Raw genomic sequence first — 27,735 nt, 5'->3', positions numbered from 1 at the left:
ACTCATCGCAGCATTCCGGCTAATCACCACCAAGTTTTCGAGTTGTTATTTTATTTCCATTCAGTAAAAATATTAACTTCATTCAGTTTGTTATAATAGAATTGCAATTACTTTAATTTAATAATTGACAATTATTTCCAATGCTGCTGTTGTGAGCAACATTAGTGCTGTAGCAAATACACGTTGTTTTTGTTTACATTACTGTCGACATTAATACTGAAATGAAGATCACCTTTCAGTTTCCAACGTACACATAAATTCATAGACAATAATGAATTTATATATATATATGTATGTAACACATTACCATATCTCAATGTTATTCTATGAAATAATTACAGAGAAAGGCGAATGAATATTAAATGTGCCTGTGTATTAAATTAAATCTAATGGGAAAATGAGATGCTAATGAACTGTAATGTTCACAGTATAATATTAATATTAATAATTACATATAATTATCATTATATATATAAAATATGTAACACCTACATTGTGAAGGAAGCTCATCATTTCCCGGCGACATGAGCTAGCGCTGTATTGGCAACACTGTACGGTTTCTCCATAAGCACCGTTGTGTCTTCTGAACGTGAAAACGACTTTAGGTACCAACAAAGTTCAAATTGTACTACGTTTAGCACAATTATGCTTGGGTTGGCACCACTGCGTGAGGCCGGACTCATTGTGTCCATTTCGGGCGAACGCGCCCCTAGAATTATACTTTCCCGCATGAATTACATAGAATGTTATGGGACCAGCTGAGGCCCTCGGAGAAGTGACTCGACATGTGACGGTAGAGCCCCTGGCAGGGATGGAAATTTGTGGAAATTATCGTAAGGCCTAGAATTTTAGTTTTTTTGAATTAAGGCGTCGTTTAATGAAATTGTAAGTAATAAAATAATCCGTAATAGCCAAATATATTAGGGTAGGCCCGGCCTCCGGTCATCTTATGACGCTTCGCCACTGCATGTGATATCCACAACTAGGAAAAAATACGCAAAATTTTCAAAGGGTAGGCATACGCTTTCGTGAAACATTAAACGGAGACCGTGTTTCCATCAACTTTTTATTATGTTACAATTAAATATATGGATGAAATCATTTAACTAGTGGTAGAATACTGATGATAACGATATTTTATTTATTCATGTATTTATTTACCAGAGAATTCCAAATACAGCTTTAGCGATTTTACATCGGAATACAAAAACAATGCGTTAGCCATTTTACATTGGAATACAAAAATAATGTAAAATAACAGCAAGAATAACAACAAAGTAAATTACATATATGTGATAAAGTGATGTACATATTATTACACAATAACCTTCTAAAACGTGCCTGGTTTCCACAAATGTCTATTCGGTTTGCTAAAGCGTTGTTTTGGTTGGGTAGTCTGTGGAAGAGAGAACGCTGGATGAGGCTTAATCTTGGTTTCTGATAAGTGAAAAGCTGAATGCTCCTTGTGGTGGGAGACTGCACTCGAAAGTGAATTTACTCGAGAAGTCACTTCTAATGTTCCCATTGGTTATTTTATGGAGGAATATATGGTCTGTAAGTTTGTGTCTATCGTGAGGAGTACAGCGCCTTGAATACGTAGTGTGGAAAACGACCCAAGAAACAGGTTTTCGAGACGGATGACAACATAGATGGCAGTGCGATCAGTATCGCGACTAATTTTCTTATGAAAGTAATGCGGCTAAGTTAGTTGGAATATAAGTTTGGAATATATTGTGTAGATTTGTTTGTCTTGAAAGGCGGTAAGTGAATTGATGGAAACAGTTATATTTGTGGAGTGATTTGCAGTCACGAAATGGGATTAATTTGGAAAGAAAAGTAAAATAAAATTAATAAATAAATAGCATGCGTAACACAAGAACAAACATCGCAATGTGATTCCAGACGTCAGGTGTTGGATTGTGTACTAGAGTGTATTTTTCTTATTTTTCTATGTTATTAGAAAAAATAGTATCCTGAGAGATATTTCATACCAAGGCGACAAACCACAAGTGTCGCTTGGAAGCGAGCAGTCGGTAATCAATGCAGCCTTTTGGAACCGTAGGGACACAAGCTCTGACTGCACCGTTTCTTCAAGGATACATTAGACCAAAGCGGAACGCGACAAACGATACGGGAATTTCACACCAAAGCGACACGGGAAGGTAGCTTTCAGATCGAAACGACACGCGACACATGTCGCTTGGAAACGAGCCAATCAAGATCAACGTTTCACACCGTAGCGGCATGACGGGCAGCACAGGCCAGCCTTCGGTTGGTGAAATCCTCAAGCGATGTGTCACGTGCCGCTTGTCGTTTTGGTGTGCAATCTCCCTAAAGCAAGACACTCATTGCATCGCGCATGCGCGAACAATAGTGTTGCCCACGAGACGAGACTTTGGCCTGTCTCGTCTCGTGGAGTCTCGTGGAAATGCTGTCTCGTCTCGAAAATATTCGTTTGTCTTATGACACATGGTCAATCTCGTCTCGTCTCGAATTTTTAAAAGCCTGTCCCGTCTCGTCCCGTGGGCAACACTAGCGAACAACAAACCACGGTAACACGTTGCAAGCTATTGAGGAAATGGCCCAGTTTGAGCGACACGTGCAGTTTATCGTGTCGCCTAGATCTGTTGTTCTAACGTGTGGTTTATCGTGTCTTTGTTGTTCGCACAATTAGCAGCAAACGCTTGCTAATAGACTGAAGGCACCAGTTGTGAACTTGTGACACGTCGCTTCGATCTGAGTACCCTTCCTTTAAGGAGCTTTCCGACCGAAGTAACAAGTAGCACGCGAATACGACATATGGAAATGTGCTGAACGTGTCTTTTGCTGAACGGTTTGCTGTTTGGACCTTCATGCGCAATGAATGCTATTTTACAGTCTGGAAGTGTCTGTGTCACTAGTCACATCAGTGTGAACATCCCGTGTCGCTTGCCCCATTGGTCTGAAAGTTTCCTTACACTCATGTATATAGATGGCACTAAGGAAGTTTTGTTGGTTTCGGTTTGTCGTTTCATGCAATCATCAGTTATCATCATCGCCGCGATTAGTTTCAAGTGGAAGAAAAGAGACAGTAAATATCAAAAATACAAATGCTTCAGTGCGTATATCTTTAAAGGAAATGATGATTATGATAATAATAATAATAATAAAAATCAGGGTGCGAAATCATTTAAGACTGGTTGGGGAGAAAGATCTTAATCTACAAACCCTCCTCCCCACAAACATACATATTTAAATTATGCGATAGCTATACATATTTTTAATGTTATTAACAGTAAAAATAAATTACTAAGTTAAATTACTAACCTGAAATAAATAAATTTGTTACTTTTAAATATCCTACTTTGAAGGTGAATATGTAAACGTAGCCTTATGTTTTATCATAACAGTGGCACAATGCCGGGAACTTTTTGACCGCCACTTGAAGTTACCTTACACTACACATACGTTGCTTCTTCTTCACTACGTTACACATGACGACGAGATGAATGGTGAATTCAGTGACGACGCCAGAGGGGGTAGGAGGGGCGGGCGCCCCCCAGTCAGACACTTCGCCTTCCCCCCGGTCCGACCCCCAACTAAAGTTAATGAAATATCGAATAATAAGAGAGTTCATTTCTAAGAGTATGACGATTTTCACTATTTCCAAGTGGTGTGCATGATATCACTTTTCCTGCTTATAATACCAACTTGACTAACAAATATTAATTTGTTTTAGTATATATATAATATATATATGTGTGTGTGGGAGGGGGTCATTGTGACTTTCGTTAAAGATTAGAGTACCAACCTGGCCGTAGGCCATTTCTCATTCATTTATGTCCTGTAATCGTCGCGATTAATCTAAGTTTTAACCAGTTCTAAGAACTGGAAAAAAGCGTTGAATGTGGATGGTTTTAAAACATCACGAACATACTGAGGCAAATTATTCTAATCGTGGGTCGTTAGTGACAACGCTATTTAGTAAAATACAGTAAAACAGTCTGCTTCTATCTTGCTCAGACTTTTTCCAAAATCCCCAAGCAGCTACTCCGAGACAATGCTAATTTCATTTGTTTGTTTCGTCAAGACTACACCAATTTAAAACACGCTTACGATGATTATGTAGGTGGGGACATAAACTACAATCAGTTTTCCAAATTTTGCTCTTTATGCTGGAACCAAGATGATTTCGGATTTGTCACAATAGACATGACGAGGAAACCCAATAACGGAAAATACAGAAACAAAATTAATAATTTTCTGAACGTTGCAACGTTACAAAAAACGTCTTGACCTATTATAAATAACTACATACAATAAAAAAAAAATGAAACGCAAACTTGCAGACGACAACCTGAAGCTGCGTAGCTACCTGGCAAAACGGTTTAAGGGGTGGAAATCCGAGAATCGCGGAATTTACGAAGAGAAAAAGCGTCAGGACCAACCTATCATCGATGTCATCAGTGGACTTGGTAAAGAAATCAAAGATGTCACCGAGCAAAACAAAGAGTTAATCAATGAGCTTGTGCCACTCACTGCTCGAAATTATACCATACCCACACCGATATCCAGCATTCACACTACTCCGTTCGAACTTGCTCCGGCTCCGAGACGTCAGCGAGCTGGGTCCGTTAGCGAGGGATTACCTAAGCACTGGTAAATTCGAAAAAGACGAGGTATTCGGATTGTACCCGATCATGGAACCCAACGAGGGTGTGGTTTGGAAAATTGGAAAATCGAAAGTCACGTTCGAGGGCGACGTTGTAAAAGTTAATTTGGCCGAGAAGAACAGCTGGACTAGGTATCCCGGCACCGTGGGACTGTGTGAACTTATCACTAAGAAGCAACCTAAAGATTATACAGACGAGGATTACCAAAGTTACACAGAAATTTTGATCATGACGGACGCCCTGTACCAAAACAACGATGCAACACAGAATCGCGTGAAATCTAGCAGTGGAGAAAAGTACAGGAACCTCATCAAGCCAATATGGGCCCAGCTCAAGACTGGCAGCGGTGTCAAACTCTACAATACCCTACCTAAAGAGTTTGTTTGGGTAGACGACGTAAGGAAGCTTGTGGACCGTTTGCTGGTTATCGCAGGCAAAGAAAATGCAGGCAATCGCAACTTCCACAACGAGAAGGTGGGCATCTTGGACATGATTAGCACCAAGCTTAGCAACTTTATTGTCAACGACAGCAAAGGCATAGGGTACCTCATCAAAATCATCAACACCCTGCCTCCTAAATTCTGGAATGTAGCCGGGGGTCGAGGTTTGGTGAACGACATTATCAACAAGCTGCCCTTCGAGATGCACCTGCCGGGTTACCAGTACTGCGGCCCCGGTACCAAACTCGAACACCGACTGGAAAGAGGAGACAAGGGTGTGAACCCCCTGGATGCTGCATGCAAGGATCACGACATTGCCTACAATACTCACACCGATCTTGACGAACGTCACGATGCCGACAGGAAGTTGGAGCATGCAGCTTTCGGGAGACTCGTCAGCAGAGATGCCTCGCTAGGTGAACGGGTTGCCGCATTGGGTACGACCATCGCCATGAACACAAAACAAAAATTATGGTGGGGATTGTAACTAAATAACCCTTGTGAAAAAAAGCAACTTGTATAACCAACCTATTATCACTTTATTGCATTAGAGGGCAAAGCCTTACCCTCTCACGATATATAAATAACATACTATCACCATGAAGCCCAAAGGTGTTGTTTACCAAATACCCTACGCAAACCTCAAGTCTCTCGGAGCTCTTGATGGACTGCTCACCAAAAAGCAGCGCGAGAAGAAACATTCCTGCCTGGCAAAAGGTCATGGAATAAAATTGCTGCTTAGCATTCCTCACTTGAGGAGGTTACAAGGTTCGCGAAAGCAGCAGAAGACTGGAGGTTTCATATTCAGCATCCCGGCTATCTTGGCAGCTTTGGGTGCTGTAGGCAGCTTGGCAGGAGGCAGTGCCGCCATTGCCAAGACCGTCATCGATGCGAAGAAGAACAAAGCCGAGTTAGAAGAGCAAAAACGCCACAACGTGGCTATGGAGAAGAAGGGGAAAGCTGTGACCAAAAAGCGAATGAACAACCTCGAAGCTTTGAAAAAGTTTTTAAAAAAGAAGAGTCCCTGTCCAACTTCGATATTGAATCTTTGATCGATCCGTTGGGGGTCAAGCACTTCACGGGCGTTTTCATGTTTTCGTTCTCTACCCTCTGTTGTGAAGAAGAAAGAGTGTGGTGTGGTTAACCTAGACAGTTACGAAAATCCAGGTACACATTGGATATGCTACCTCAAAGCCAACAACAAAGCATTTGTTTTCGATTCATTCGGAGGCATGCCACCTGCTGGGTTGGTAAAGTATCTCAGTGTTGCCAACCTCTACTACAATGACGAACGCATACAGGGTTTCAGCGGTGTGAACTGTGGCCATCTCTGCGTTTCCATGCTTGTCTTCCTCTCGCAATTAAATAACCCAACAATCAAGGATTTCCAGACAGCATTGTGCCACCTGAAGCACTATGGGGGTATTCCATCTCACAAGCGAGACTTCGCTTCTGAAACTCGCATTGCATGACGATATCATCCATCCTAAATCTATTGCTCTTCGTGCATTCTACAGCACGTACCTGATACCTAATGTGACGGTACAGAACAATACCATCAAAATTGGCAGCGAAAAAATCAGCATCACCCCTGGCCAGTACAATCTGTCTACCTTGCAGGCTCAACTGCCAAGAAGTGTGCTGCTGTCGCAAAATTCTGTAACTCACAGGGTGGAACTGGTGTCTGCCACGGAAACCGTAGACCTGGGTACCATCGGAGAGCTTTTGGGATTCGAGAACAACACAAAGCTCGAACCTGGCGTCAAGCACATCGGTGCTAACATTCCTAATTTTCTAGCCATCGAGACTCTTAACATACATTGCAATGTGGCAGAAGATATTATCACCAAATCTTCGGACGGCATCCCAGGGAGTCACAAGCAGACAGGTATTATCGCTACGTTCAAACCAAACTCTGAGTTCATGAAGCCAATTATCTACACACCCTCCCCACCGATATATTTTCCTGTATCCCGTAATCGCATAGACAACATAGAATTAGCAATTACCAACGAGAAGGGAGAGGTGGTTGATTTTGCAGGAGCCACGACCACTGCCGTCGTGGAGATTAGCATATAATAAATAACCATCATGGAGCAAATCGAAAGTTACGAGTTTGCAGTCCTTCCCTCCCAATCGTCGCACGTTTGCCAACCTTAACGAAGCGAATCGAGAGATAGAATACGACGTGGACGTCGGGGATGGATTCATTCACCCTCACAGAGCTGATTTGTATATCAAGTTTGATGTTGTGAAGAGAGACAACGGCGAAGCATTTCTTGCCAATGCAAATTTAAGACTTGTAGATAATTTTGTGCCGTACCTATTCTCGCAGGTGGAAGTTAGAAAGCATGGCACCGTCATCGATACGGTTGACTATCCCGGGATTACCTCTACAGCAGTGGGAACACTGAAACTCTCCAGGACCGATGCAGCATACTACCAGGCAGGGGGATTCGAAGCAGGTACAAAAATCAAAACTCAAAGTCACACAGTACTGTTTCCCATGCGCCTGCTTCCTGGCTTCTTCTCCGACTACACAAAGATTATGTGGAAGGATGGTTTGGGCGTCACTTTTCGCAGAAGCGCCAACGACAACGATGCGCTGATGCGTTACAGCACCTTGAGTGCAGACGGTTCAGCACTTCCCAACACACTACCTGATCCTGCAAAGTGCATCATCCAGTCCATGGAGCTGCGCATGCCCGTAGTGGAATATGAAACTAACTACGCTCTCAAGTACAAAGCAGATTTTTTGAAGAATCCCCAAGTACCCATCCAATTTTACGGTTACCAGTGCGTGCAGAAACCTGCTTCCGGCAACCATTTTGAATTTGACGTGACCACACAGTTTAACAGCATCCGGTACGATATGCCAGAGTTTGTGGTCGTGCTCTTCCAGACGGGGGAGAACAACAACCAAGAAAAAGATTCGACCCAGTTCGACAACTGCAAGATCAAGAACATCTACCTCAAAAATGGCAGGAACGAGATATTCCCGCGTGAGAACTACAACCTGAACATTGCAAACAACGACTACCTGAAACTGTACGAGGCATACACACCTTACAAGAGAGTGACCTCCGGCAACGTGGACGTGTACTACAACCCCAATGAGTTCATAGCTCGCAGACCCATGTTCGTCATTAACACATCGAAGAGAAAGCAGGTGGTTGTTAACGATCGCACCAACATCAAGATTGTCTGTGAGTTCCACGATGCCTTGCCCGCCAACACCCTGTGTATGATGTCAAGAATGAAAGATTGACCGAAAAGTTTTAAGTACAAGAAAAAAATCGCATAATTCTATAAAAATTATACTGACCGTAGGTTCAAACATTAGATTTTTTTGTTAACCTGCAACGCAGTGTCCAGGATGTACTGCGAAGAGTGGAGGTTGATAATTGAGCATACTTCGTTGAACATCTTCTTACATTTGTGGAGAACATTTTTTGAGAATAATCTGAAAATAATAATAATAATTTTGATGCATTTTAGAAATAATCACACTTGAGCGCTCAAAAGAAACTTCCTCTTTTGGCCCTGCGTGTGCCCCTTTTTCGCCCCGTAGGACACTGCAGGGAGTTAGTTCCGTAACAAAATAATCCCAAACCTCCACCTGTTTGCATTTGAAGATAAACACTATTGTTCTAGTATCTTGGCTATATTAAATTGGAACTTCTGTTACATGAGTTTTTTTTTTTTCATACATACTATCTACTACATTTGAGGCATGTCTTACTAGTTTTTAGACGATGGTGGCCCCACGGGAGCGTGTGAATCCCACATTTCAGAACACACCTCTTGTCGTTGTGTGCGTCCAGGGCAACCTTTCTCACCTCGTTGGTTGTCAACACATGGTCGACACTCTTGATGCGCTGCTCCACTCCTAGAATTGGCGTCCTAGTTTGAAGAGTCTCGACGTAATCCTCGAACTTGAGGTGCTCTTGGACGACCTGCCTGCCCACACCCTTAGCTTTTTTTGTGATGGAACCCTCTGCCCGAATAGCATAGGCTTTGGCGCGAAGACCGGCAAACTCAAAAATTACATCTCCGTCCTTCTCGTCTTTAAGTTTGCCAGGCACCTTCTTGTTGCAAGCCAGGATTTTGTATAGGTTCGGCTGGGAATACCCTGACGTGTCAAAAGGTTCACAAAAGTTGGTACAGTGGCTATATCCCTATATGCGTCGTCCGTGCGAACGTGGTACACCAAACTATCTGTGTCCGTGTAGAGTAGGCTGATATTGTCGTTATAGTGCCGGCGTAGTATCCCATAATATATTTGAAACATGAGCAGGTTGCTCAGGTCTAATACTGAAGCACCAACATAGATTGGCTTGTTGAGCATCACCTCGCTCTTCCTCATATGCACCAGAGCAAGCTGCTCATTGTAAATAGTACGTAAATAACGGGCTTGCTACAAGCTTGAGACATTGTGCTTCTTTTGATATTAGCCTCACATCCACACGATTTCCACATTCTCCATGGTTTTCCCAAACACTGCATTGTTCATTAACTTGAAGAAATCGCGATCGAAATCAGAAGTGGCGACTGTGCGGTGTTCGGTGTTGAGCTTGATGTATGGCCTCTCAACCATAGAGAATGCTCGAACATAAGAACTCGATGTACTGTGCGGACGGTAACCCCTTGCTTCATCAAACACCAGAGGTTTTGGTAGTGCAGAACATAACGCTCTTTGGGCTTGAAGTCCATGACGAGTTTTGGTTGGTTCGAGCCAGGCGGACATTTGAATTCCGGGACTGGCGGAAGGTCGCAGAACAAATCCTGCAGCTTCTCGGAGAACTCAAGGTCCACCTCGGCAAAAAATCCGCATTCCACATCGGCGAAACCTTCAACGTCAAATTTGGAGGGAGGGTAGTGGTAGCATCATGGAGTGTCCGTAGAGGTTGTTGACGTCTGTGTACATGATGTAGCTGGACGGTTGGGAGGGATCGTAACCGGAGGCCATGTGGTGATTGTTGGCGTGCGAGTGTCGCTGCGACACCTGAACCATTCCACCCCGGACGGCACGTTCTACAAACAGCATCATGTCCACGTCCGAAAGAAGCTCAAGCCTGACTTTTGTAACAAAAAGCATGGCCGACCATGCCAGTCCAGGAAGACTGTAGAAGTATACAGGGTCCAGCTTGTAGATGGTCTTCGCAGTTGCACGAAACGCCTGGATCACATCAGCGAGGAGCGTCACATCGAGTTTTAGGTAGGCATCGTGGTAGTCCACAAGTTTTTGGCAATCCAGCTCGCGCCACATGGACTGAGCATGGTTGTAGTCGTCCTCAGAGATGCCCGAGCCTCGCAGCTTGCTGTAGAACTTCGCTCGAGGAGGCAGCGACTTTTCCGCAAACTTGGTAGAGTCGGTGATGTATTCGTAGGGGTAGACCCCCTTACGCCTGAAGAGACCGGCGTCCAAGTTCGGAAAGATGGCAGAGGTGATGAGCATTTGTTCGTGGCCGAGCTTTTTCGCCAGGGCATCGAGGCTGGCCGGGAGGAACCTCAGGGAGTCGAGGATACGAAGTTCGATGCGAGAGCCTAATTCTGGGGTTCGCATCCACTTGCTGAAGCTAATATAACGCTCCTCGTTCTGCGCCAGGACGTTGATTTGCATGTCGTCGTACCCAAGATGTGGCACCAGATGGTGGAAGTCGTACCCCGAGCCATTGTGGAAAAACACGGGGATGAAGCGTGGGTCCCGGGCCAACAAATTACACCGGTTGCACCAAGGATCAATGTATTTGCCGTTGAAGTGATCATGGTGTTGAACTTTACGGTTGTTGGTGCTAAACTCCCGGGTGCACACAGGACAGGTAGTAGCCTCCTCGTGCTCGATTTCGTCGTCAGGAGACAGCGATTCTATAGACTTGGGGGTCAACAGGAAGTCCCCTATCTCGTTGGCTTCCACAACCATCCTTTCTAGAAAATGTTTGACTGCGTCGGGACCGCGATACACATAGGACTCGGGGTCAACAAGTTGGTCTCGCCACACCACAACATAAGCAAAACTCGAGGCCTCGTGGAGTTGGTAAGGGGTAGTAGAGGAAACTTCGGGATTGGGAACGCATGTGGACATAGGTTTGAGGAAGGCCTCGAAATCGGCGATGATGATAGCAGGGTGTTCTACCATGGCACTGTGCATGTGAAATGTTTCTACAGTGCCAGGTTTGGGCAAAACTGCCACCCCTATCTCGTTGTTACTGCAGTAGAGCTTGTGGCGAGCGAGCTTCTCGGCAGCGATGTTGGAGCCTCGAACATGTTGGTAACTGCGTTGATCCTGTCCGTCGAACATTGACAAGCACCTGCGACATACCTCGACGTGGTGACTATCACTGCTCCGTTGGCTCGAAACAAGTCTGGAGAGAGAGCGAATAAGAATGTAGTGATGGCGAGTTTCATCCTTGGTGAGTAAAAGATGGATTTCCCGCGCACCATCGTTGTCTACATCACTTACCCGAATAGGGTACACCACATTTTTCTCAGTGAGGCCATAAACATTGATGGCCAATTGCGGGTTGTGTGTACGGGCCTCGAACTTGCGAATATCCGAGACCACCACCGGGTAGTCGATCCCAACCATCGCATCTTTCAGCTCTGACTCGTACTGCTTGTAGTGGTTAACTCGGTGTGGTTGTTTTTTCTAGTGGACAGGGTGCAACGCTGCAAGCACCGACCAAAGAAAGCACTTGGCGTCACTGTTCTGAATATTCAGGACAGCCTTTTTTGTCGCAATGGTACGTGGTAAGGGGACGTAGCTGGACGCGAAGAGAGGCACAAACTTGTTAAGTTTGATACACAGTTCGTGAGATTCACCACACAGCGAACCTCCTGAGCCCATAGCTTGATGTTCCTCCTGCTTGGCCACCAGCTCCTCGGCAAACTCGTTGTAGATGGCCTTTAGGTTGTCGACATCCGCCAGATGCAGCGTCTTCGCCTTGGTATTGTGGTAGAAGCTATACATTTCATCAGACGGCTTCTTGTATTGGCAGCATAGCGATGCGTAGAATTTGGTGGAGTGCGTTGCAAGCGCATCGCTGAGGATGGAAATAATTTTGGCTTGCTCGTTCTCCAAAAAGCTACGCACGTCACATGAGCCCTCCGAAGTGAGGACAAAGTTCTCTAACAAACGCTCGAAAGCAGACTGGTTTGCTTTCGCCACAGGCTTGACACATTTGGCGGATGGTGACGAGTCGGCTTTCGCTTTTCTCTTGGTCGAGCTGGTCGACGGTTGTGGGACAGGTGCTCCGACGACTTTGCATGTTGTTATATGTCTTTTCAGATTACCAATAGTAATATGTTTATCGCACCTGGGACATGGTTCTGTAGCGGTCACATGCTTACCAGGTACACAGGTACGGCGGTGTCTTTCGAAATTTTTACTTGAAATACTAGTTTCACACGTAGGGCAAATTTTCACAGATTGCATCTTGTTGAAAATATTTGTGGGGTATGTTATTTTTATATATTTAGTGGAGTGTCACAAAATAAATACTTTGCAATAATAAAAACCTTGGAAGGCTAATTCACAATGGTGCTGGTTTGGTGCGTGTTATTTATGTATATGCTATTCTTGCTCCTTAATCAATCCTGTAAATAAATTTAAAAAAAAATTATGTTTGTGTATAGAAAACACAAAAAATATTATGTGTACATAATTCTATTTAAGTTTTTTCTACCAAACAATCTCTTTTTCTAACCCTCAGTCCTCTTGGCGTATGAAGTATAAATCATAATTTCAGAAAACAGAATTATTTCCGGTCGCCATTTTTTTTAAATCAAACCATAAGCATTATTTATGTTTATAGTATTCGTCGAGCAATAGCAGATAAAACAAGAATCGTTTTCCTACAACCCATAGTTTATGAATTACAAGACATCTTAGAAATTACATCTTGAAATTTTAATCCAAAATAACTCGAAAACAGCAGGCACTAGTCATCATCCCTCCAATAGGTTGTAGAGTACTTCTAATTTTTTATCGAATGCTATTAAAATTTTCGAATTAGGGTAAAAACAGCCAGCAAATCAAGTTTCTCAAAAAAAAAAAAAAAAAAATTGTCTGTATTTCCGAAACTTGAGGGGGTAGAATCGATTTTATTTGCTAGTCGAATAGTTCTCGTCGAATCCTATCCAACAAACCTAAAATCATCATCCTAGCTCAATTAGGAGCCAAGAAAATCAATATCTTGGAAAACGTCTTAAGATATTTGTCTTAAGAAAATTTTCTTGACAGACCGGAAGTAACATCTTGAAATACCGGAAGTCGACTTTCTTAAAGATTAAGATATTTGTCTGAAGACGTTTTCCAAGACATTGATTTTCTTGGTTAGTCAGTGTTGCCAACTCCTATTTGTAGGTTAGCTTCGCCTGTAAAATATCATATGGTGAAATTTTCTTGGGGTGGGTTGGCAACACTGAGACCCACTTGAAGTTTGTCAACCGGGTTTTTACCATTACTCATGACAGGATTGTTAAGTATCGAAAGAGGTATTCCACACGCTATAAATGTCCTTGCTGTCTCACTGAAAAATTCATTTGTATTTCTGGAACTCGAAGATGCAAGCGCCTCACCAATGAATTGCTGTCGCTTCCCACCTTTACCATCTCGTAGTTCTTTATTCCTGATGTGCTTCCCACTTTGTAGATGCTGCACAACCCGAATGCGTTGGTGTTTGTCATCAACAGCAATAGAAATATCACACCTCAGAACAGATCCATCACTCTGAATGCCGTCACCGCTAAACTGTTTAACAATGTCCTGCAGTTCCCCAACATTTACTTTATGTTTTGGCATGGTGAACAAGCAAATCCGATACATCGATCAGTCGATCACAGACTCCAGTTACCTTGCTCGCTGAGACGGGAGAAGGAAACGAAAACAAAACAGCTTTCCTACAACAATTCGTAAAAAATACAGCATAGGACAAAAAAGAGCAATTGTAACGCGTCATTGTTGGCACTGTTTAAAGTCCGCGCGATTACTACATTAACGTCCAAGACCTGAAGAAAGCCGATTCATTGTTTATTTATTTATTTATTTATTTACTCAGAGTTTCAGATACAGTCTTATTTGGCCATTTTACACTGAAACAACATAAAGTAGAAATAAAAAATAACAAAAGATAAAAACAATAACAAGATGGGATAGATTTACACGTTCTTCGTCAGTAATATACAAAAATTACGTTCAGGAAGGAATATATCTACATTCAGGGGAAGTTTGTTGTAGATTTCTGGGAGCCTGTAAAACAAGGAGCGTTGTAGAAGGGATAGCCTAGTGGTTGGGTTATGGAGGAGTTGCAGGTTGCGCGTTAGCTTTTGGGGTACCCTAAGTGAGAATTCACTGATTAGGAGATCTGTTCTGATTTTGCCATTTATTATTTTGTATAAAAATTTCATGTCAGCTAGATCACGACGAAAGGATGGAGTGTGAATATTCAGAGCAGCCATGGTGTCTGATTTGGATACATGTCGAAAGGAAGGTATTCTATGGCGAACAATTGCAAGAAAGAAACTGAGAACTGAATCTATTCTGGTGAGATTAGTTTTTGAGGCCATTGCCCAAATTGGGGAACAGTATTCGAGGATGGGCGAGATGAAAGATTTAAAGAATAAAGCAAGAGATGATGGGTTTTGAATTTCGCTAAATCTGTATAGAAGACCGAGAAGGCGCATGGCTTTTTTAGTGGTAGCAATAATATGATAATTAAAAGTGAGTTTTTCATCCATGATAATACCTAGGTCCTTTTGGGTGGAAACGTTTTGGATTGGATTGTTTTCAATAGAATAAGTAGACACCACTTTGTTCTTTTTTAGGGAATAAGTAAGGAAAGAGCATTTCTGAGGGTTTAGTTCTAAATTCCACTGACGACACCACTTAACAAGTTCTGTGAGAGCATTTTGAAGAATCATCATGTCATGAATCGATGAGATCTCCTTAAAGAGTTTACAATCATCCGCAAACAAAAGTATATTGATAGGGAGGGAGGATAGTTTTTCAGGGAGGTCATCCATGTACAGAAGGAATAGGAGCGGCCCTAAGACACTCCCCTGGGGAACTCCAGACAAAACGGGAAGAAAGTTAGAAGAGGTACCTGAAAGAACAACACGTTGTTCACGCTCATGGAGGTAGTCCTGGAGTAAAGAGAGAAATTTGCCATGGATGTTAAATCTGGATGATAATTTATGAAGGAGAAATTTATGATTAATTTTGTCAAAGGCTTTCGAAATGTCCAAATATATAGTGTCAAGTTGGGAGTTATTATCAATAGCTCTGGCAGCATGCGAAAGTAAGACGGAAAGATTTGTTAGGCAAGAGCTGCCTGGAAGAAAACCATGTTGTGCTGTGTTGATATATGGTGACGTAAACTGTAGTAACCTGTTTTTGATGATTTTTTCACAAATAATTGATAGTGGCGATAGAAGTGAGATTGGTCTATAGGATTTTACACATTTTTTATCTCCAGTTTTGTGAATGAGCACAATGTTGGCCCGTTTGAAGTTTTTAGGAAACACACCCTTAGAGAAACATTTGTTGAATAAGGCAGACAGAGGAAGAGCCAAGGAGTCGGCAGTTTTACGAAGGAATATTGTGGCGATTTCATCTGGACCTAGGGACCGGTGGAGGGGCAATGAAGCGAGAAGGTATTTTACTTCCTCGGGGGATGTTTTGATTGAAGATAGTGTGTGAGGACAGACAGCATTTAAGTGGGGGAGAGGGTCGGAAACTGAGGGATGTGAGATAAACAAGAATCGTGTGCCAAGAAGCCGTGCCTCGAATGTGTGTGGGGGGGGGGGGGGTTAAATAGGGCGCGAGTTGTATTAAAAAAAATGATAAAGATGCAAAAAGGGCGAAAACGTGCAAAAGTTTCTGAGATTGTGAAAAAGGTGGAAAAGGTTCTGAGATTGTGAAAAAGGTGCAAAAAGGTGATACCGAAACACCATGAGAAGAGTTCAATACGTGTTTATTTTGGGGATGGGTCACTTTTTTACCCATTTTAACACAAAAAAATGTAAGGTGCAGCACCTAAAATTCCTGTAACTGATAGGCAAAATTTATGTGTGGAACTAGGATTTCTAAATAGAATTAGCCACCCATTATCAATTCAATAATGCTGTTGCTTTTTCCAAACCCACATAACTGTTACATCAAAATTAATATACCTCGGTATTGTAGTGGCTATTTTGATTGCTTCTTATTAATATTTATTAGTAGAACGAATAAAAATTGTTATTTTGTATACTATGTAGATATTTGAAAATGACAGGTATGTAAAATATAAATATAAACATTGTAATTGAATAAAGAAAGAGACACTTCTGGAATTTCAATGTAGACCTAATGAAAAAGTCGAAATAATTTATTGTGTTGCTGGAGGAAGCAACGCTGAGGTTTTTATTTGTTTATTTAGAGAATATTTTCATCATACGCAGGCCGGGATTTATATATGTGAAGACCCGGAGCTTACAACACCAAGACCCCACCCCAATCCCCTCCACAGTTTGTTATAACTTCTCGCCAAGCTACATGAGGTGGTTAGTTATACGTATATCTACATTTTTTCATCACATCCCAAGTACGTATTTTTTTTATGTGGTACTTCTCAAAGCAGAGTTTGTTCCTCAGTGAAGGCCTGGAGCTGCAGCCCTCAAGCTCACCCTAAATCGTGATCTCATTTTGACCATACCCTGCATAATTTTGCGCCTCCTAAACCCACTAGCTGCTTCTAATCATAGAAGTATTCAATTAGTCACAGTTTTCTTGTTTCTAGATCTCTAGTAATTCCTTTTGCTTTAATGACAAGGTTAAATCAGCTTTTTATGGGATGATGATATGTGAACATTTCTAGTATAGATAATATTCATTATTAGTAAAATATACATGTAATGAACACCAGAATACACTTATTTATTGCAACATTCACATACCTGTAAGTATATGTACTTAGTGAATTTGATTGGGTGGGCAATCGGGTGGGCACAGGAATTTTTGGGTGGGCGCTTGCCCACCCGTGCCCACCCCTGTCGCCATCCCTGTTCTAAACACTTACCGGTACTTAGATTTCTGCTCACAAACAAGATGAACAAATCTAATAGCTGCTGTTCATGTTCATGTTCTGTGAATTTATCCTTCGCGAACTTGTGAACAAAATAATATATGCTATCTACATTTTCACTCTTCACCTCATAGTTTTGCCTAATGTGAAGGGGGCTGGCGGCAGTGCTAGGGGGGCTGAGCCCCCCCCTGGCCCCTGCCTGGCTACGGGCCTAGCCTCAATGAAAGTTTTAGAATGGAAAACGTAAATTTCTACTTTTTAAGTTTTCGGTCGAAATGCATATACCATTACACAAAAATCTAGTGGGCTACACGAGGGACTGAGACCAGCTTTGGGGGGCTTCAGCCCCCCCCCAACCCCCCTGTAGCGCCGTCCGTGTCAGGATACCTTACACTAGGAAACTAGCCCCACGCCGGGGAAGCTACTGATTTTAGCGTTTTAATAAATTCATAAAAACCATTTCAGGATATACTATGTGGAATAACTTTTGTTATTAACGCTTAATTGTAACATATTTTTCTAGGAAGTGTGACAGTATCAGTATGATATTTCTCTATCATGTCGGTTTATAACTGAACAATTCACTCTCTTTTTCCGACCAAATAAAACTGCTTCATGTATTTCCGGCGCCCTTCGAAAGGTGGTAGCGTCATGCGCCAGACTGAACCTGCCACCTACCGCTAAGTGGCTGAACTACGTCAAGAAAGTGAGATCGACCACAAGGAAAAAAACCTTGGGACGGAAAGTCCCCGCGCAGCTTTTCCTTCTTCCCTCCACCTCGGGCCATAAGGAAGCATGGTCCACCCTCCCCCTCCCCTACTCGCGGGGTACGGTGCACAGGAGTCGCGGGCCTGCGCAGGTTGTTTTGCTCGTGGTTCCACTATATCTAGTGCTTTCCTTGGACTCACCATCCCGTCACTCAAAGTTCTTGGTTCGAATATTGGCCAAAGCTTTTCCTTGATTTTTTTTATGTAATCATAATTTGTCTCCATCCTTGCGATTGTTTACTTCTTCTAGTATTTTTTTTTAAAAAAATACTTAACTTATGCATTTGAAAATGCAGTACAGCACACATAATTACACTTTTGTTTGTTACAGTTATATAGACTGCATCAAAATGCAGTCCTTTCTGGAAATTGTTTGGAAAGGAGCGTATTAGCTACAAAACAATTCTGCATCTGTGGTCTCTTACGAGACTTTTCAAGGAGAATGCTAGTGAGAGGTAAGAAAAGAAGCCTAAGCATTCATCAAGTAATCCAAGTTTAATGACAATGTGTAACATTTTAAAAGACATGTATTATACTAAAATTTATTTCAGAAAGAATTAATAAAGTTTCGAAGGTTTAATATTTATAACAATATAGAGCTATTTTTAACTTGTACATGATGTCCAGCGCCACACTACATCCATTTGGCTAAACGTTAAAGAATTTACGTATAAAATAAAATAAAATAAAATGTTTCGCATTGACGTAAGATTCTTCTCCTTCTCCTATGGCGCTGCAGCCCGATATCGAGCCCTGGCCTCCTTAATAGAGCCCCTCCATGCTTCTCTGTCCAAAGCTTTTCTTCTCCAATTTCTCATTCCTAACATTCCTTTCACATCTTCCTCCACCGCCTCCATCCATCTTCTCCTGGGTTTCCCTACAGATCTTCTACCTCCTATTTACTATAAGCCACTATCTTGGGTATCCATTCTTTGGACATGTCCTGCCCACTCTAGTCTTTTAAATTTAATATAGTGGGATATACATAATTCTTTGTATAGATGGCACAATTCGTTGTTATATCTTAGTCTCCATCCATCTCTGTCTCTTACTGGTCCCCATATTCTTCTCATAATTTTCATTTCAAAAGCATCCAGGACCATCTCGGATTTCTTATTGAACATCCAGCTCTCGCTTCCATAGTACAATGTTGGTCTGATTATAGATTTATATAGTTTGGCCTTAGTTACTCTGTGTACTTCCCTGGTTTTGAATATCAGCAATAGGGAAAAATAAACTTTGTTTCCCTGATTCATTCTTCTTTTGATTTCATAGCTTTCATTTCCATCTTTATGTATTTTTGCTCCCAAACATACAAATTCTTCTACTAGGTCAATATCGTCATTACCTACTGATATTGTTTTTCTTGCATCATATGCCTTGGTCTTTCGACTCTGGATCATCATTTTTGTTTTATTTAAGTTTATTTGTAGGCTAACTGTTTTAGCTGCTTTTTAAATTGAGTATATGTTTCTTCTGCTGCAACCATTGTTCTTGAATTGACGTAAGATTAACATGAAATATCTCCAAGTTGTTCATAATCTAAGAGTGTCTGTGACTGACTTCTAACATATAAAAATAAACCTTATTGTTTAAGGATAATAACCATTATTTCGTCAAGTTTTCGAATTTCAGAAAAGCGAGCAGAGTCATCTGGGGGAATTTTGTGAAACTAGAAGAAAGTGCATTCGCGTTTTCGCAGATCAGTGAAGACGCGGAACCAAGGTGTGGTCCTTAGGGAAGATTTCCTTTTCCATCTGTATAAACCACTGTCCAATATTAACAATCACCAAACTTTTCTATATTTTTCAAATTTCTTCGGCTAAGTTGAGATCCATGATTGGATGAATGGAATTAATATTTTGGGTGCATCAGCATTTATTGTATGGGACCAAGCACCCCTACCACAACTATGTCAACACGTCTGTTTGAGGACTACACAGACGCACATCCACGAATTTTTGTGTGGGGGGGGGTCAAGTACCAGGATAAACGTACCAATAATAATAATAACAACAACAATAATAATAACCCACAGCTCTACAGCACCTTGAAGGGCCTTGGCTTACCTACCGACTGCTGGTCTCCCTCCCACACTGTTCCGCCGTCACCTTGTTGGAGCGTGGAGTTCTTAGACCAGTAAAGGGGGACGGGTGATCAGCCCGACGAACCCCCAGCCGTTTACTGTAGGTCTTCTCGACCGGGTTACGCTCACTCACTCGGAGCTTCCCAATTTCCTCACGATGGTGGGTTGCCACCGGCCCTATACGTAGGCCGAATAAATTCCGACCAGAGCCGGATTCGAACCTACGCCGTCCCGCAGCGAACGATCTCAAGACGAGTGAACGCCTTAACCCGCTCGACTACGGAGGAGGACTAACAACAACAATAACATTATTATTATTAGCAGTAGTAGTAGTAGTAGTATCAAGGACGTTATTATCGTAAATTACGCAAAAAAGGGGTTAAGGTCTGTGCTGAAGCATTTGTGGTAGAACAAACGATTTGATTTTTTTTTTCAAAACGTTCAATTTCACATTAATAATGGAAAACAAGCACACAAAACTGTTGTATTTTTGAAATGCAGGAAATGCATGATAAATCCATTCCGAATATAATTCTTCTTTAACCTTCTCATGTAGAGCATATGTTTTACACATATGCAACATGGAGCGACGTAAAATAAGAAAATGCATATGCAACTTTCTAACAATACATTGTGTACGTATTCAAAGTTTCCTTGACACTATATATTATTTAAAATCATTACATAATCGATTCATCCACCTCATAATAAACCAACAGCAATCAATGAAGAGAAGTCTTTCCTCTCTATCTGGTAATTCACAATGGTTACAGAATAGAATCATATATTGCGAGCGAAGCGATCAAGAAATTTTTTGCAAACTAAAAACAATATTGATTTAAAAGGGTGCAAATAATTTCACGGGGAACGACGGCATTCTCTCTTTCACATTTTTTTTAAATTTAGATAATCGTTTCTCAACCTATGGTTCTGGTGGGATGCAAAGTTGGGCTCGAAAATGTATTTACTGTGTCTTAAAAACGTATTGTCGGGCTTAGAAAATTTAGATCGTTCAGCGACCAGGCCCTACCCCCACCGTCCAGTAACTATACCTCTGAACTTCATAACACTGAGAAAAGAAGGAATTGCAAGCGAAGGGAGCAAGAAAATTTTAGAAATGTATATCTATTTGCATAAAATTTGTAATCGAGGGGGGCAATTGGCCCTCTTGTATTCCGTAGGTGGAAAAAAGTCAAATATACCTCATTGGAAAGCTTCAAGTGTCTATTTTTTAATAAGCGTCATCTGAAAATTATTCTTCATTGCATTTTCTTTTTATAATGAAACATTTACTAAAAAGTGTAGTTTTTTCTTCCATTTTGCAAGAACGGGGAACTTAACAAGTAGATAGTAAATGTGACTCCCACTGCAACTTTGATTTCTTGACCAAACGACCACAAAAACCTCAAAAACTCACTTTCTCTCCCCGTTTCGCGCCTCATTTATTACGCTGACGATGTTTCACGGCGCAGAAAAGCAGTGATGAGTGAAAGATGAGCTCTCATCCTCTCATCCTCTCATCCTCTCATCCTCTCATCCTCTCATCCCCTTATTCTTGAAGTATGAATGCATCTTATCGTAATCTTCCAAGTCTCGGGGACACCAATGTTTGTATATCGTGACCTTTGTAAACCTCTCTCGGGAACGATGTGCCACACGCGCGCGCGCGCCTCATTTATTACGCTGACGATGTTTCACGGCGCAGAAAAGCAGTGATGAGTGAAAGATGCACTCTCATCCTCTCATCCTCTCATCCTCTCATCCTCTCATTCTCTCATCCTCTCATCTTCTCATTCTCTCATTCTCTCATCTTCTCATCCTCTCATTCTTCAAGTATGAATGCACCTTATCGCAATTTTCCAAGTCCCGGGGACCAAAGTTTATATATCGTGACCTTTGTAAACCTCTCTCGGGAACGATGTGCCACACACGCGCGCGTGCTTATTTATTGCGCTGACGATGTTTCGCAGCAAAGAAAACAGCGCCAAAACATCAAAAATTCATTTTACTCATTTGGCGTTCACCAAAACCTCAAAAGTCCTAGTCAAATGTTTATATATCGTGACCTTTGTAAACCTCTCTCGGGAACGATGTGCCACACACACACGCGCGCGCCTCTTATTATTTTCGTATTATAACACAAACAAAACAAATAATAATTATTGTTTTTAGGATGCCTGGCCCCTAACCCCGCCAGGGTGCGTGGTGCCCAACCAAAAAGGTTCTAATGGCTGCGGTTCTAGATAGCCGCACCTCTGTAGAGTTTCACGTGTTTTTTTTTTCCCCCAAACTTCCATGAAACCCTACAGAGGACCTCCGTAATGCATGCAACGTGTACTAACGACTCTAGTGTTATTTTGATGTTGTAATATTTTTGGATATAGAGTTTTATTGTGAGATATAGATAAAAATAATTATGTTTATTATAATATTTTCTTGATGAAGATGGAGAATGTATGTGTGTGTGTTACAAATAAAGTTGCATGCTTATTTTTTAGTGTGTGTGTATGTGTATGTGTTTTGATGTTCGACAGCATCTGAAACGATAAAAAAAATTTTATTGTTAATTTTCTCATGTAAAAACAACAACAACAAAATTTTTGTGCAAATTTTCTGATTGTTTTGTGCTATAGTGCAAAAAGATATTGTAACTGATAAGTGATGAAATTGATATTGTAATTGATCTTGAATTAGTGAAATTTTCGTATTGTGCCATTGAAACTGATTGTGCTAGTACAAAAATTTCTTATTGTGCAAGAAAAAATGTAAAAAACTTGTTAAAACTGCTCTGTGACCCTCTCGTTCTTCACGTCGTGGACGAAGGACTTCTCGGCGACCAGGATCACACTGCATACGGTGTCCTCGGGCAACGGACTGTTGAACTCGCAGACGACCTTGATGTTGGTTCGATCGTTGACCACCACCTGCTTCCTCTTCGTGGTATTGATGACGAACATGGGTCTGCGGGTTTTGAATTCGCTGGGCGTGTAGTACATGTCCATGCTTCCCTCGGTCACGCGTTTGAAAGAGGTGTAAGCTTCGTAAAGTTTGAGGTAATCGTCTTTGGTCATGTCGAGGTTGTAATTCTCGCGCGGGAAGACTTCGTTGCGTCCATTCTTCAGATAAATGTTCTTGATCTTGCAGTCGTCGAATTTGCTGGAATCTTTTTCCTGGTTGTTATCGCGACCGGTTTGAAAGAGCACTACGACGAAATCTGGCATGTCGAACTGTATGTTGTTGAACTGTGTCGTCACGTCGAATTCCATGTGACTCCCCGATGCCATTTTCTGCACGCACTGGTAACCGTGAAAGTGAATCGGTACCTGCGGACTCTTCAAGATCTCCGCTTTGTACTTGAGGGCGTAGTTTGTTTCGTATTCCACGATCGGCATTCTCAATTCCATGCTCCGGATGACGCACTTGGCTGCTTCAGGTAATGTGTTGGCTATCGGCGTGCTGTCGGCGTTCAAGTTGGTGTATCGCATCAGTGCGTCGTTGTCGTTGGCCGCTCTTCGAAACGTGACGCGCAATCCTCCCTTCCACATGATCTCCTTGTAGTCCGAGAAGAATCCCGGCAGCAGACGCATGGGAAAAAGCACCGTGTGACTTCTAGTCGATATTTTGGTCCCCGCTTCGAATCCTCCCGCCTGGTAGTATGCTGCGTCCGTTTTGGATAATTTCAATGTTCCCACTGCCGTCGACGTGATGCCTGGATAGTCTATTCTGTCTATGACGGTGTTGTGTTTCCTCACCTCCACCTGCGAGAATAGGTGAGGCACGAAGTTGTCCACGAGTATCAAATTTGCATTGGGCGGAAACGCGTCTCCGCTTTCTTTCTTCACCACGTCGAATTGAAGGTAGAGGTCCGCTCTGTGAGGATGAACGAACCCGTCGCCTACGTCCACGTCGTATTCGATCTCCCTGTTCGCTTCGTTGAGATTGGCGAACGTGCGACGGTTGGGAGGGAAAGATTGCAATTCGTAACTTTCGATTTGCTCCATTTTTCTCTATGCGTGTTATTTATTATACGTTGATCTCCACGATGGCCGTCGTAGTGGCACCTGCGAAATCCACCACGTCTCCTTTCTCGTTTGTCACCACCAACTCTATGTCGTCTATGCGGTTGCGGCATACTGGAAAATAGATTGGCGAAGAGGGTGTGTAGATGATCGGTTCCATGAATTCGGAACTTGGTTTGAACGTGGCTATGATTCCCGTCTGCTTGTGACTTCCCAGCAACCCCCCGTCCGAAGATTTCGTGATCATGCCTTCTGCCACGTTGCAGTGAACGTTTAGAGTTTCTATGGCTAGAAATTTAGGAATGTTTGCTGCCGTGTGCTTGATGCCAGCTTCGAGTTTTGTGTCGTTCTCGAAACCTAAAAGTTCTCCCATGGTGCCCAGGTCCACGGTCTCCGTCGCCGACAGGATTTCCACCCTGTGCGTGACCGAATTTTGAGAAAGGTACGTGCCTTTGGGTAATTGAGCTTGCAAAGTGGAAAGATTGTATTGGCCTGGCGTGACGACGATGTGTTCGCTTCCGACGCTAATTTTGTTGTTGTGCTGCGTGACGTTAGGTATGAGGTACATGCTGTAGAATGCACGCAGAGCTACGGATTTAGGATAGACGATGTCGTCGTGCAGCGTGAGTTTCAAGATCGAAGATTCGCTCGTGAGATGGAACACACCCATCGTATTTAAGATTCCACAATGCTTTCTGAAAATGTTCCACCGACGGGTTATTTATTTTAGACATGTATGCGAGAACGGAAAGGCATAGGTGGCCGCAGTTAACATCGGTGAAACCCTGGATGCGTTTGTCATTGTAGTAGAGGTTGGCAACACTGAGATACTTCACCAACCTGGCAGGTGGTGTGCCACCGAACGAATCGAAAACAAATGCATTGTTATCGTCAATTTTGAGGTAGCATATCCAATGTGTACCAGGATTTTTGTAACTGTCTAGGTTGACCACGCCATACTCCTTTTTCTTCACAGCAGAGGGTAGAGAATCGGACATGAAAACACCCCTGAAGTTCTTTATTCCCAACAGTTCGATCAGAGATTCAATATCGAAGTTGGACAGGGCTTCTTCTTTTTTTTATATTTCTTTAAAGCATCGAGGTTGCTTTTTTGTTTTTTGGTTATACCTTTCCCCTTCTTCTCCATAGCCAGGTTGTGACGTTTTTGTTCTTCCAATTCTGCTTTGTTCTTCTTCGAGTCGATGACGGTTTTCGCGATGGCGGCACTTCCGCCGGCCAAACTTCCAACGGCCCCCAATGCTGCCAGGATGGCTGGGATGCTGAATATGAAACCTCCGATCTTTTGCTGTTTCCGCGAACGCTGCAAGCGTCTCAATTGAGGTGTGCTGAGAAGTAATTTCATTCCGTGTCCTTTCGTCAAGCAAGAACGTTTCTTCTCGCGTTGTTTCTTGGTGAGTAACCCATCGAGGGCACCTAGATTTTTCAGATTGGAGTATGGTATCTGGTACACGACACCCTTGGGCTTCATGTTGATGCTCTATATGTTATTTTCACGATATGTTATTTATATATATGTTCTGAGATTTTTTTTGTTTTGTGTAATTTTTTTCGGTATGTTATTTATATATAAATGTTCTGAGATTTTTTTGTTCCGTGTAATTTTTTTTCAAGGATATACTTCACGCAGAGCCGTTACACAAATTCTATTACGTGCTTTGTTTTTTTACCAAGAAGTTCCTTTGTACCCTTGTACATGATTTGACTTTTGATCTCGATTAAAATAGCTAGTTTCTCGTCGGATAACATGTTAGCGTATCGATCTGGTAAAAATAGACTGTATTGTGCGTTGAGCAACAGACGCGCCTTGGGACCATACTGGGTAGAAACAATTGAACCGGAAGTTATCGTGTAAGGTTTGTCTACTTCCAATTCCTGAATTTTTACATATTCGACTGATGAATTTAGCATTTGTTTTAATGCTTGGGCGTCTAGTGATTGTTTACTCATTTTTTATAAGATGGCAAACACAACTGGGGTTTTTTTTTTTACGTAGTGTTATTTATATACCGAAGAAATTTTTTTCACGGTTCGAGAAATTTTTTTATTTCTACACACCCCATCCAAATTTTTGTTTCGTGTTCATGGCGATGGTGGTGCCCAGTGCTGCAACTCTTTCTCCCAGCGAAGCGTCTCTGCTAACGAATCTTTCGAAAGCTGCGTGCTCTAACTTTCTGTCTGCTTCGTGACGTGCATTCAGATCGGTGCGAGTGGTGTTGTAGGCGATGTCGTGATCTTTGCATGCGGCGTCCAACGGATTCACACCCTTGTCTCCTCTCTCCAATCTTTTCTCGAGTTTGGTACCCGGTCCGCAGAACTGGTAGCCGGGTAAATGCATCTCGAAAGGTAACTTGTTGATGATGTCGTTCACGAGTCCCTTTCCTTCGGCCACGTTCCAGAATCTCGGAGGCAGCGTGTTGATAATTTTAATGAGGTAACCTATGCCCTTGTCGTTGTTCACGATGAAGTTGGAAAGTTTTGTGCTGATCATGTCCACAATTCCTACCTTCTCGTTGTAGAAATTACGATTGCCTGCATTCTCCTCTCCTGCAATAACCAACAATCGGTCTATGAGCTTGCGCACGTCGTCCACCCACACAAACTCTTTGGGCAGGGTGTTGTAGAGTTTGACGCCGCTGCCTGTTTTCACCTGGTTCCAAATCGGTTTGATGAGATTTCTGTACTTCTCGCCGCTGCTCGATTTCACCCTATTCTGCGAGGCGTCGTTGTTCTGGTACAAGGCATCCGTCATGATCAAAATTTCCTTGTAACTCTGGTAATCTTCGTCAGTGTAATCTTTCGGCTGCTTTTTGGCAACGAGTTCCCACAGTCCCACCGTACCCGGATACCTGTTCCAACTATCCTTCTCGCCTAAATTAACTTTAATGTCGTTGCCTTCGAAGCTCACCTTCGATTTTCCAATCTTCCAAACCACACCGCCGCCTTCGTTGCTCTCCATGCTCGGATACAATCCGAACACTTCATCTTTGTCGAATTTTCCCGTGCTCAGGTAGTCTCGTGCCAAAGGTCCTAACTCAATCTTATCCAAAGACGACGGCGTGCTACCTATGGCTCGACGTCGTGCCGGTACGTCCTTCAGTTCGAACGGCGTCGAAGGAATGCTCGAAATGGGCGTGGGTACGGTGTAACTTTTAGCTGCAAGTGGTACGAGTTCGTTGATCAAATTTTTATTTTGTTCCGTGACGCCTTTAATTTCTTTACCTAGATCGCTGATGGCGTCGATCACAGGTTGATCTTGACGTTTCTTCTCTTCGTAGAATCCGCGATTTTCGGATTTCCAACCTTTGAAGCGTTTCGCGAGGTAATCGCGAAGCTTGAGATTTTCGTCTTCGATTTTTCGTTTCGTCATAGCGTTATTTATACACGTCGTTTCTCACAACGTTGCAACGTTTAGAAAGTCGTTGATTTTGTTTCTGTATTTTCCGTCGTTGGGTTTTCTCGTCATGTCGATCGTCGCGAATCCGAAATCGTCACTGTTCCAACAGTGGGAGCAGCAGCGTTCCGAAAATTGATTGTAGTTCATGTCTCCGCCTACGTAGTCATCGTACGCGTGCTTGAGGTTGGTGTGATCTTGACGAAACAAACATATGAAATTAGCGTTGTCGCGTACTAACTGTTTTGGAATTTTGGAAAACGTTTGAGCTAGGAAGAAGCAATCTATTCCTTT

This window comes from Lepisma saccharinum, chromosome 14 (assembly GCF_977018435.1).
Source record: "Lepisma saccharinum chromosome 14, izLepSacc3.1, whole genome shotgun sequence".
Lineage (NCBI taxonomy): Eukaryota > Metazoa > Arthropoda > Insecta > Zygentoma > Lepismatidae > Lepisma > Lepisma saccharinum.
Note: the sequence above shows the minus strand (reverse complement) of the source record.